Source organism: Calliopsis andreniformis, chromosome 12, assembly GCF_051401765.1.
Source record: "Calliopsis andreniformis isolate RMS-2024a chromosome 12, iyCalAndr_principal, whole genome shotgun sequence".
Taxonomy (NCBI): domain Eukaryota; kingdom Metazoa; phylum Arthropoda; class Insecta; order Hymenoptera; family Andrenidae; genus Calliopsis; species Calliopsis andreniformis.
The window spans coordinates 8,868,996-8,882,155 of NC_135073.1; the positions used below are offsets into that span (position 1 = coordinate 8,868,996).

At 32.8% G+C, this 13,160-nt stretch overlaps 1 protein-coding gene across 3 annotated transcripts in view; it reads right to left on the minus strand.

Moving 5' to 3' along the window:
* Positions 1-13,160, minus strand: part of LOC143185654 (putative G-protein coupled receptor No18) — a 73,863-nt gene that overhangs the window by 33,752 nt on the left and 26,951 nt on the right. For 2 of the 3 annotated variants that reach the window (XM_076388832.1, XM_076388831.1), the window contains exon 2: positions 2,013-2,126. The exons of the other annotated variant lie outside the window; for it this stretch is intronic. The gene's annotated coding sequence lies outside the window, so the exon portion shown is untranslated. The remainder of the gene's footprint in view (positions 1-2,012; positions 2,127-13,160) is intronic. 3 annotated transcript variants of the gene reach the window in all.

Sequence of the window (13,160 nt, forward strand, 5' to 3'; positions counted from 1 at the left end):
AATTGCAGTACATTAAGTGAAATAAATCATTAATCAAAGACACCAATCGACAACAATTTCAGCTTAACATTAGTTTCTAGTAATAAACTATACAAACAATCCCAAAACTAGTGTCACAAACGAAAAAGTGGTGATTGAATGAAGAAATAAATGAAAAAATTGAGTTTGAATTATAGTTGAGTACAAGTGTATAGAAATATAGTCTTAGATATTTAAAGACAACGTAAAGTCTACACTAAAAGGTATATAACTTTGGTATATAACAAGTAGTATAGATCTACCTTAAGAACAGTCGCGGGACTTTACTGTCTGACTATTGACTTTCTCCACTGTAAGCTAGAAACATTCTGCTCTCTTCATTTACCCCTCAAATGCCTAAACTGTACAACAGCACTTCCGTCTTTGGCTAAATTTCAAGAACAATTTTCTCAGCAACGAAGAATAACATTACAAAATTGTATTCCATATCTTCGACTTAGTTTTTTATATAAAATCATTATCTTTACGCTTGCACCACCAGTCATGGGACACCCTGTATATTTCCCAGGTCTGACACAGACATATGTAAGTACCCATAATTCTCAAATTACTTATCGTTACACAGAGTCAATATTGGATTTTTAGACTCAAACTTTTTTAGATTTTGGACCCAAAACCGATAATAAAATCAATAGATAGCTGCTTCCCAAATTTCCTTGATTCTTTATCTGTCATATCGTACGTTTAGCGACGCATCGTATTCAGCTCGATTGCATTGTGAACTGACATCACGGTGCTTATACGCTGATAGCAGCGTTCAGCGGAGTTATACGGGTAACTCAGCCGTGATTTTGAGAGATATACACGCGATTTCGAGCATTGCCCCAACATAATTATCGTAAAGATTACCTCGATAACGATAATCCACGGCTGTTTTTCGTTTGACTCGCGTTTCGCGCCAAGCGCGCGCCGCTGGAGGCTGAATAAATGTTTGAAAAGCGTGTACTGTGGTTCATCCAAATACGAATTTTATCACACGCAAGAAAAGAAGAGGGAGATAAAACGTTTCCATGCAATTTTTGTTCAATCGAATGAACTCTATTTAGTCGCTAAATATTGGTACAGTAAAATAGACCCGATCAATGATATTTCGAAGTAATGAAAGCAGGAGCTAACGATTTCATTAATAACAAGAGGGTGCTTGTTGAAATTCAATTCAAGGTAAAATTGATACTAGAATTATGAAACTCAATGATGCACAGACGATTTGTGACGCTCTTCTTACTTTTTTTTCGGGAAATTAGCGAGCTAATTGCCACAAACGTAGAATGAAATTCTATAAAAGTGTTACGAGGGTTTTAGTTGTAGAGGTATGCGAACGTTTGTACAGTTGCCAAGTTTATGTTATACTATTGTAATGTAAATTAATTTTATTCTGAGGCAACTTACGCGAAATTAACCACTGATTCTAGTCTCACCACCTGCACGGAATTTCTGTGGTTTCCTTTCAAATACAAAGTTATAACTTGTACATTATGCATAATAGAATAATTTAGTGAATAATAATATTAGCCCACATTTTTTATTTGTATGTAATAAGGAGGTTTTCAATTTTGAATTATAAAAATTTTTTATATGATCTTCAACGACTCACTTTTTCAATCTTAAATAAAATTAATTTCATATTATCTTTGTATAGCTGAAACATTTTTTTTCATGCTCATCGTGTAATAAATCGTTAATGTTTCTCAATTTCTTACAAAATGCTACATTTCTTAATAAGTTTTATTCAGAAATATTGAAATTAATTTTTTAAGAATACTTAAAATAATTATAATTCACCAAGCCCCTGTACGCTTGGTATTTTCTGAGAATTTGGCATGAATATTTTTCCGCTCTACTTCTAATCCTTCACTGCGTTTTAAGGCGAAATTCAGTTTGAAAACAATTAACTCGAAGCCTCTTTCTTTACCCAATCTTACTGTTTTATTTTTCATACCCCATTTTACCAAGCCGCATAAAATAGGACTTACCATTCTCGATTATCGCCCTTCTGTCGTAAAGTAGCTTCTGTTTTGCAAGCATTACCCCCAGTCCAACGAGAAAAGGGAAACTGCTCTTGAAAACTTCCCTTCAAGATGGTGTACCTGTGCATATGAGACTTTAGTCTTAAAAAATTCGTTCTACTGAAAAAATACACTATGCTGCAATTATATTATTAGTAACAGTCTTGTCTCTGTTAAAGAACCCACGTTTAAATCGTGCATAGCATAACTAATACATAAAATTTATCGTATCTTCATAACTCAATGCATGGAAAACTAATCATGAATATTTAATTTAGTAAAAAATCGTAACCTTGTCATTTTACGGAATTTCAAATTCTGCACGGGTTAAACGCTGTCTAACGCTTTCTTTTTACCATAATGAACACGTCTAAGACATCTTCATTATGCAAATGCAGTTTCACATGGATAACTTATTTTTACTCTGTAAAGAAATTTATTTACCTAGACGAGATAAACTGATTCATTTTTTACTATCTCACGTTTGTTGGTCAAAGACAATGACAGAAATTGGGTTTACGTTGGGGACGTGACTCGTCTACTTTTTGGAAGTTGGAGTTTCCAGCCCTTATACTATGCGATGCTTTTTAGCTATATCTAAATATACTTGTGTTCAGAGAAACTTTGAAATTCTGATGACCCTAAACTCGTGAGGTGGCATTTTGAAGGCAGGAAACCCATCAAATTTACCTACAAAGAATGATAATCCGATATTCTCATAGTGATCCCCAATTTTTTCATAAACTTGAGCAATTTTTCATATAGCTCCGCATATTCCCATTTTTGTATAAACCTGAACAATCTTTTGCGTAGGAGTGAGGCATTTGCAGCATATGGCTTTTTAAATTTTGTGACATTATTAATGTAGGAAGAATTTAACATAAACTTTTTGTGTTGCAGATAATTTTGCGTTTAACATTCTATAACTTTTTATAGCCATAACTTTTTATAGATCATCGACAAACAAGAACTGTCTCGAGATCTATGGATTTCTAGTAGTATAACCTACGATTAGTCCGACGAGGTCGTATTATGTTTTTATATAATCAAACTATCTAATGACAGAATAATTTTTGGATTACTGTACTCATTTGAAAAGTTTCTGAATATTTAGAAAGTTTGAAAATATTGAACAAAAATTTGTACAATATCTTCGATGATTATCTAAGGTTCTAGACAAATTCTTAAGGAAGTCAATTTGAGTAAGATGCCGCTGACTGAATTTCATAAACTGTATAAAACATTTCACCTGCAATAAGTTCATTAGAGCTACAGATCATCCATTTGGTACAGTTTCTTCAAGTGGCTAACACTTCAATTGTGTAGTCTGTACAAATAGAATGTTTGCGCAGTATTCGGTGTTTGCTTTCCTATCTACAACATTTTCGTGTTTCTTTTTCTTCAAGCAAGTTTTCTCAGATATATTCCATCGACTTTGCTAAGATAGTTACACGTGTTTCTTAGAAGAATGAGAAGTATACAGAAAAATGAATGAAGAAGACCTTTTACTACGAAATATAATTTTGTAAATTCCAGTATCTCCCATTAAATTAGTTTAATCATATCACTGCACGAAACAGGAGTAAATTTACATTGGATATTACATCTCATTTCACGACACACTCACTGTCAGCCCCAGAATGTACACTCCAGTCAATCGTGATATGACCTGCAATTTCGACACGCTTTGAACAAGCTTGCATTCTCTTGTCTCTTCAACTTGAAAGCAGGCATCTAACACATGTTAACAAAAGGAGGTCGTCCAAAACATTATATGCAGATGTATTATCATTTAATGTACTCTACTATCGCGTTGTCACATTACAAATTGTTACAAATTTACTGCTTTTAAATGATATAAATACCCCTTTTAATAGAAAATTTTTATTTTCTCATAATTCTATTTTTCGTAGGCCCATATACGCATCCACAAAATTATAATACAATTAAAATGATTAAATAATATTTAAAATAAAGGTTCCACGATTGAAATACTATTTTACAAAAAGTCATAATTAAATCAGGTCGTTTAGTGGCGAAGAACGATATTTAAATCAATTTCTTGGGGAACAATCATTCGTGGGCTAAATGTATTTCAACCACTTGTGCGAGGCGAGCATGTTGGGTAATTAAGTCTGTAACGCATAGCATCGAGTAAATACACGCCGCCATCGTGATAAATTGAAATTAAATCAGGGACGTAAAATAAATTAAAATAATCTTGATGTTATTACGGTGCGGTTCTTCCAAGCGAATTTCTAAGTCATCGAATAACTCCCACGGTGGAAGCACGTATGTTTTTCACCTTATTCAAAATAATATTTCCTTAATTTCACAATAACTGCGTGCTCGCGTTGAAATGTAAAGCGGAGGCGGGTGTATTTCTTAAACAAACAAAAGAAACAATTTCGTACCCGAGAAAACCAAAGTTGAACGCAACGTCGATTTCTCGACGCATGCGTGTCATACTTTGACGCTTTCCTTCAAGTTCAATAGGTTTGCTCTGCCAAACGATCCACACATTTTAAAGTCAGAATTTCCAATCTTTCCTTGGAAAACAACCGATGTCTTGTCTCCTTTACGATTTACTTTACGATTTCCTTTACGCTCTAAGATTTTTCGCCCAGCAGAAGTGCGTCTAGGGATCCACAGGATGGTGCGCTGGTTTTACGACAAAATTTTGAGTCGCGCGCTGAGATTCAGGATAATGCAGAGAAGCGATGTCAGAAAGTAGGAGAAGTGTTCTCGAAAAGTGGCTGCTCCTTTCTTAGCCAGTTTCTAGAGTCCTAACCACTGAATGCCAGTGTTCCCTTTTAGGGACACTTTCTGGAAGCTACTTTTTAGAGAACTTCAAAAGTTCCATCTTTTGCATTATGTAAGCCTTGAAGTAGAATGTAATTTAGAGGGAGAGAGAGTCAAAATGGAAGCTCTGTTTACATTTCATTTTGTGTAAAACTGTGAAGCATCGAAATTGAAGCTGAAATGTTAAATAATATAAAAAATGAATGAAATAACATATTAGATTTAAAAATGAAAATAAATTCTTCTAACATCTGTATGATTTATCACTGTATTCGTTACAAATTTAAAAATTCAACATAACAAAAAAAATTCATAAAGGTGTAAATAATTGTTTCACTAAAAAAGTACTTCACTTATTTGGCACCTATATCCTTTATCATTTAAATTCCATAATACTTTAGAGATACGATCATTTCATTTCCCATGGTTTTGTAATGAATTTCGCCATATTTTCCTATTTCTTCTTAAGCGATATCAAATGCTTTATCATTTTTAGTGTACACATAAACTGACGTATACGAAATGTTACCTACTCTATTTTTCATTTGGATCAGCGTATATAGTTTTTTAGTAAAACCAGCTAAAAATATAAATTTTGTAAAATACCTTTCTTCTAAAAATTTGAGGTTTTCGTCTGCTTTTAGAAGATCGATTTAACCCCTAATCACTCACATGGAGTCCTCACACTTCGTTACCCAGTTGTTAAAAATTACTTTATAATGCTACTATAAATATTTTTAAAATTCCATAATTCTGTCTTAAATATTATTAAATTTATTTTAATTCTTAAAAGAAGGTTAGGTAATCGTAGCTAAAAACATGCACAAAGGTATAAGTAATGGGCAAGTTATTAAAGCGAGTTTAAAATTATTTAAAGCAAGAACTTATAATAGCCTTCCATTTAAAAGAAGAAAATAGAAAGACCTTCCACTGTTTGAAAAGTCATTCTAATTATACCATCAAATGTCCAAAGATCTACGCTTCTAACTGGTTAATAATAATTCCTCCTCGGTTAATAAATAATACTCCTTAAAATAATGATCAGAACGCCAAAGTTAGTTATCACTGCTCCCACCTTAAATATGCATTATTTCTGTCACTTCGTGATTTAAATAGCCCAATAGTCGATTCCACTTCTGTCCTCATGCACCATATATTTCTCGGTCAGACGTCATCACTGTATCAAAAATTCATACAATTTCTACCTGTATGGCAGAACCTTAATTGGAGAAGACGAACACAAACGATCCGCCAAGATAAATGCACGGACGTGACCCAAGCAGCTAATGGATCGTTGCCTGCTAATCAGAATAGTCATCGTTCCAATTCTGATTATCGATTTGTTACAAACACCGTGCATCTACTCAAGCGCAAATCGTGAGTTGTAATAACCAAACTGGTATCGACGATGCCACTTTACCCTTTATCATGCTTTTAAATCGTCATTGTACCGCATTTAATAACAAGAATTTATTAGCACCGCCATTACCGTTACTAATATCGATTTAACTTCATGCAGAGATATACGACGAAAAATGATAATTTGTCGGCTGCGCTAATGTGAAATTTTCTTGTAAAGTAACAGTGGCGAAGTGAAACATTATAAGTATGTAATACAATTTACACAATGTGAAACGTCAAAAGTAGCATTATGTGATATGTATTATAAAGTCTGAACAAATTGAAAAATATTAATGAGAGATTTCAGATATATAATTTGAAAACTGAAAGTGAAAGACAAGACCGTAATATAGAAAAAATAAAAAATTATGTTGAAAATAGTGGAAGAGGTAGGTCTATAAGATATCCTTTTATTTTACGATCTAAATCTAAAGAGTCTCAGAATAGCTGCAAATAAAAAATGTTGATAGATCATTTTAAGAAATTTCATGTGATATGCTCCATATAAATATAAGACACCAGCAATTGTGGAATAGTATTATAATCTTGCTAATACATAATTTCCAATAATTGTGAAAGATGTCAGTATCGTGTATAGCTCGAAACCTTTGTGTCTCGTATTTCTACCCTTACCATATTCCTACCTCTTCCTTTATAACTAAAACATTTATGCATGTAAATTCTTTCAAAGTTATCGCCAAAGAAACGAGTACAAAGATTACAAAAATTCGTATGAATTTTAATATTCATGTCAATTTAGAAGATGACCAAATGCCACACGGTATTATCTAGGCGTGAAAATAAATGGTATGAGACCACTATAAATCATTTCACGCCAAAAGAGCTTCCAATCAACGAGCAGGAGCAATTAATTGCGAAATCCTTTCGTTTCGGAACTTGAACGAAACTTGGTCCAGCAATTTCTGCTCCAAGGACATCGAAGTCTCGTTAATTACGAAAGATTAGTGAAAGGTAATGGGTTTGCCATTGGTTTACACCATTCTAAAATCACTGAGGAATGCACAAGGATCAGGAGGTCGTTCCATTTACTGGAAATTCAAGAATGAGAGTTAGGAGCCGAGATGATGAGAATCGCGCTGCAAGCTTGAATTTGCATTAACGATTACCTCGGTCTGACATATTAGCTCTGCTATTATTGTTCCTGCGCGAAGCGAAGCACGGATACATACAGTCACAGGATTTTTGTTCTTTTCAACTCTGAACAATTGGTGTTACACACACACAGAATCTTTTCATTGTGTGCTTCTGATATTTTAAAAGCTTTGCTTTGCACTCGATTTTTCATAGATCGAACTTTTTAATTAAACTGTTATAAAAGCAAATTTTTTATTTTTTTCGAAGCTTTGTTTTTTGGGAATTGATATCGCTTATAAAAAATATTTTACAACCATGAAACTTTACCTATTAATTTCTGTATGTTTAGTGATATAGATTCATTTATATACATTAAAAGTACCTATTAATTATGAAAGATAGTATATTTTTTCTTGTCTACCTTATCTGTAGCTTTTACATTCATCTTTCGTGGTGTCAATGTGAACATTGACTGTGAGTTACTGCAAACAAATTACTTCAGCAATAAGTAATATTTATTCTGACTAAAGCAACCTTAGAAAATGAAATTTTAAAAAAGAAGTTTGAAGAATAACTTGAAAGAACAAAAATCACAACATCCACTTTTTACACTCATGAATCTACAGGGTTTAGTGTTGAAAGTTTATTCTTTAACTAAAGCAAAGTTCGAAGAAGAATCGTTAACTGTGGTGTCTTCCTTACTTGAAAAAAGAAAATAAGACAGAAATTTTCTCAATGAAACTCAAGTTAAACTTTTGCACTCTTTTTTCCTTTCCCTCACAAACTTCTGTTACATTTCTTTCCATGCCTTTAGAAACATTCATCAGTACTGTATTCTCCAGTCCATTTAATCTAATACAATCGTTATTTTTAAAAACACGATGCTGCTAAAGAAAACAAAACCACAATCTCAAATATTTTTACATGTTCAAGAATTTTTGCAAGTATTTATATGAACAAAAATGAAGAAAAACTACTTGTTGCAAGTAGTAATATGTAATGTCAGTATTAGGGTAATATGGAAAAGACACTGAGATTCTCAAATATCTCATTATAAAAAGCTAATAAATAATGGCAATTGTCCACAAAAATTGACAACTTCTTAATTTATTAACCTTTATATGTTCTACTAAAGATATTAAAAATACATTTAGTAACTATAAATAAATCGACACTATAGGAAATCTGTCATTGAAATGTCACGCGCGAAGTGGTCCATTGGCCTCCAATTGCAAAATCTGAACCGACTAGAAAATGCTTTTTCTGGATAGTCCCGTTGCTGTCAGGGTGCTTTCAAAATCGTAGTGCAGAACCATACTGGCGAAGTATCTTCTACTAATAGCAAAGTCAGCGGATTTGAAAGGACGACGTTGCACAGTCACACGTTACACTGATCATGAAAAACAAATGTCAAAACTGTGAACAGAGTGCAAACTTGGGTTTCTCTGCAAGCGTTATCTTGCGGTAAATTCAAACAAAATAATATGTGAGCTGCTCCAATACTGAACTAACCAATAGCACGAAATAAAGTGGAGAAGACTGGTAATTAGTCTAATAAAGCATTCTATTAGGTCATTTCATAAGTAATGCTAATACTATTTTATTTTTAAAGAGGCTGAAGAAAATAGTTTATTATAAGGATTAGTTTATTCCTCAAATATTCATATTTTTACTACAATTTAGTAAAACGACGAGAGGCATAATTATACTGCTCATATCGTTAAGTGATAAAATTAAAAAAGTTGCAAAAAATGAAGTTAATCAATTTAGTTCCTGAAAGACTCATATCTGGATATTTGATTTTTTCTCTCGATATTATTTTAAGATAAGTATATCGAAGCTTCTAACACGAACTGTGCAATCTAACGCTGATATTTGACTTTTTCAGTATTTTCTTTTCATATACTCTTGTTTTAGAGTACAACTGACGAATCAGAAGATATTTCACTTAAAACGGTTTAGTGAACGGTGTTGGCGTTTTCTTTGTGTCCCCACCAAGAGACACAGCTTTTATCTCAAGGAGAGTTGAATGGTACAAAGATTACATTACAATGACTTTGAGTTCAGAGAGACGTTTAAATATTTTCTTAGTCTATTGAAGAAATCTACCACTTTGCGCCTGAAAATTCATTAAACTGCAATGCTAGATTTCCTGAAGAGAACAAAATTATTCTTCGTCCTTTATTCTTATCACGCCACGCGGGAAAGTGTTTATCGTGAGCTTGGAAAAGATAAGAAATGTGAAGATGTTTCTGAAATAAAAATTCTTGTTAACACTAGAACTACTAACTTGTAGGTACGTGTTTAAAATAAAATAATCAGAATGACAGGGTACTGAAAAATGCATAACTTGAAAAAATTAAATATTCAAGGATATTACTAATAATGCTGATATTAAGAATAAATTCAACTCTAGTATTTCCATTTTTTACTTGTTTATACATTTTTTCATTATATCGTACACAGCATATTTTATAATATCGACAGCCTCAATGCAACAGAATAACTTTAAAATAAAACATTAAATTACTATCCATATGTTATGTCATATTTTTCAGTTTTTATTCATTTTATTGGCATAACGAGAACACAAGTGTATCGATACTGAATCTCCTTCCAACAAGTCACTCATTATTATTTATTCAAACTTACGCTAAGGAGAAAGGTAACAAGTAACTGATTAAATAAATCTGAGCGTACAATAATTTCATGCTGACCTACGATCAAATTAAATTAATTTGATGCACCGTGATCTAAAGGCATACAAATAAAGGATAAGCGTAATTCATCTTGCTGGAGTCAACTTGATTCGCTAATCTTAAGCAACGAAAAGCTCGCCTTCCATTCGCGTCTCGTGTAATAAATGGACGATTTCCTGGAAGGTATGTTGCAAATTAAAATGGACGCGAACCAACGACTTATAATTATCACTTATCATAATGGTCTTAACATTTAATCAGAGACATCTATTTTTATATTAGACGTTATTCAGGTAATTTATCTTGCATTATCTTTCTTCCTGGAGAAGTACTTCGGTTTGTCTTTCCCTATCATACAAGTTAGTCCTAAGTACGTTCTCTTGTATGTTCCTGAGGAGTTTAGTCTAATACAAATTTAGGTAGTATTGTAAATCTAATTTTGAGATTATGTAAAAGGGTTGAAGAGTAAGTTATCGTTTATAAATAATTAAAATTAATATAAAGAACATATCTAAGGTTTACTAAAGTTTACTAAAATTGTAGTACTATAGAATGTAGATTAGAGAATGTGAAAGACACAATCAACGAATTTTGAATTAAAAAGAAAAAGAAATGTATTTTCTGTCGTTTATTTATTTCAGTAATTCAATCCTTTCGATAATAAATTATTTTTTACTACTTATCAAAAATTGAAATTGACATTGTGTTTCTTTTTTATCAGTCCTATAACACCAGTGATAGTAGCATCAATTATACAAATAAGTCACCAGATGACCAAATTTCGAAATATTAAATTTCTATATTTACAAAGCACTTAAGCTCATTATTGCAAATACCCAGATTTAATATTCCAATTTATTCAGTCTTAAAGAACTAATAAATCATGCTAAGAAACAATCTGTGTATTGTTCTAAATAAGTAAAAGCACAGCGGTATTATCAATCTATAACAGTTAATATTAATTTGAATATTCTTCGTCGACGATCATGCTCGAAGCATTACGATCGATATTTTGTACCACAATCTCGCTGAATACCCAATCAGCTGATTTTATCTTTGTTGCATCAAACATATATATACATACAACAAACGATGTTATACCATCCGTAACATCGATTTTCGCTACACTCATCACCCGTTTTCCGCTTGAAATTTGGTTTCCCAAACAGAAACGCCCATAAATACCTTTGTGAACGAAAGTTACCTAAAAATAGTGTCATCAATCAAATTTTTACATAAAACCCTGCTTCTCCATTATCCTAAGATACCTCAACCCTTCCTCGCCCCAGGCACAATGCATAAATCTGTCTGGCAGTTTTCCCCCTTTCGTTTCATATCGAAGAACTCATTGCAGGGGCATACTAAATTACGAATCAAAAACTCAGAAAATAATGAAACGGTCGGTTTTCGTCGAGCGGGGAAAGAGAAAGTAGAAACAAAAGCTGTTCATTTTAGTCGATATACGATCAGCCAACGACACAATCCCCATTCATAGAATATCGAAAGTGTTCGACGCTCAAAGAACGTTACTGATACGATACTGATTTCCAAAGAGCTGGTAAATTCGTTCCCCTTTTATTGTCCTATTCGACGATTGAGAGGAATCGACGATGCAGAAAGTGGTTAGCGTATACTGCCCGTATAGACGTTGACGAAAACCCTGTAGTGCTTTATATCGATGGACTATATCCGTAGGACGCTTTTGTGTTCGAGATAACATGGTTAAGAGGATACAGATCATCACTGAGATACAACAAACATTCGCATAATGCATTCCATGTGATAGGGGAAATTGGCCAAGTAGCGAAGTTGAGCAAATTCAGTTGGTGACGCTGTAACCCTTTGTGGGGTGATTCGAATGAGTAATTTTTCAGTTACACGTAGATTTTTACGTTGAATAACGAAAAATAATCAAATTCTATTTTCAAAAATAGGAAACACAAGCGTAAAGAACTTTAAATAATAACATTGTGTTTGTATTATACAAACATACGTCGTGCGTTTATTGTAATAGAAATGAAGCATTTATACTCCATATTCTTCTGTTTTAAATGTATTCTGTGATGTTACTATAATAAAGATACATTGGTGTCTAAACATTTGAGATTATTCTATATTTAAAACTACAATTATTGTAAAGTGAATAGATACAGAGAAATTATTTTACTTAGCTCTAAATTACTAAGTAAAATTATTTTAACTAGCTATAAATTACTGAGCAAAATGATTGGACTCCGGAGGAAAGTCCTCCACGTACAACGCATACTTTTTAATGAATCTTTGAATGAATTTAACCAGATTTGAATGAATCGTCAAAATTTAAAAATTGAAAATATATCATATGAAATATATGATAGCATACACGGTAGTGTTTTCAAATTTTTGAACGATATTTAAAGTGCTCTGAATAGGTACCTATATTCCTATATTTTTTACTCGGAATAACCTTTGAATCTTTTCCCCATTCATTCTCAAACATCCCCTATGTACGTTTCTCCCAAATGGGTGGTTATTTTCTCAGGACCGACAGATAGCCAATTCACAGTAAAAAGGTTAATCGCACCACAGAGTAACTGTTGATATTGGGTGAAAGAAGGTTTTAATACGTCCACTGGTATCCTGTATTTCCCCTTCATCGCCTATAGTTACTCTAATCTAATGGGTGCAACCATTCTCGATGGCGCGGCAGACTAGAAATAATAATATACAGCAACCGAATGCAAAGGCGTTGAAGCAATCCTATTTTCAAAGATTATAGGATTTTAGGGCTTCTAACGGCTGACTGGATTTATAACACAAATCGACGAAAGAATATGGAAACATTCTAACAATGCGAGGCGTGTTGTAAATCTGGAACGACGATGTTACCGCTGACAGGAATTTAGGTGTAAAGGAAGGGGGGACGGAAGGAATTTGGACAATTAGAGCTATATATATGGATGTAACATAGAATCTACAATTACCGAGACAGTGGTAATAATATGAAGAAGTGTAACAAGCTTATAAATTTTCTCCTGCTTATACGTGGGAATTTTTGTTAAAATAATTTCTTATTTAAAACACCAATAGTGTAATATAAAAGTTCATTAATAGTTTTTAACGCGAGATGAAGGGTTTA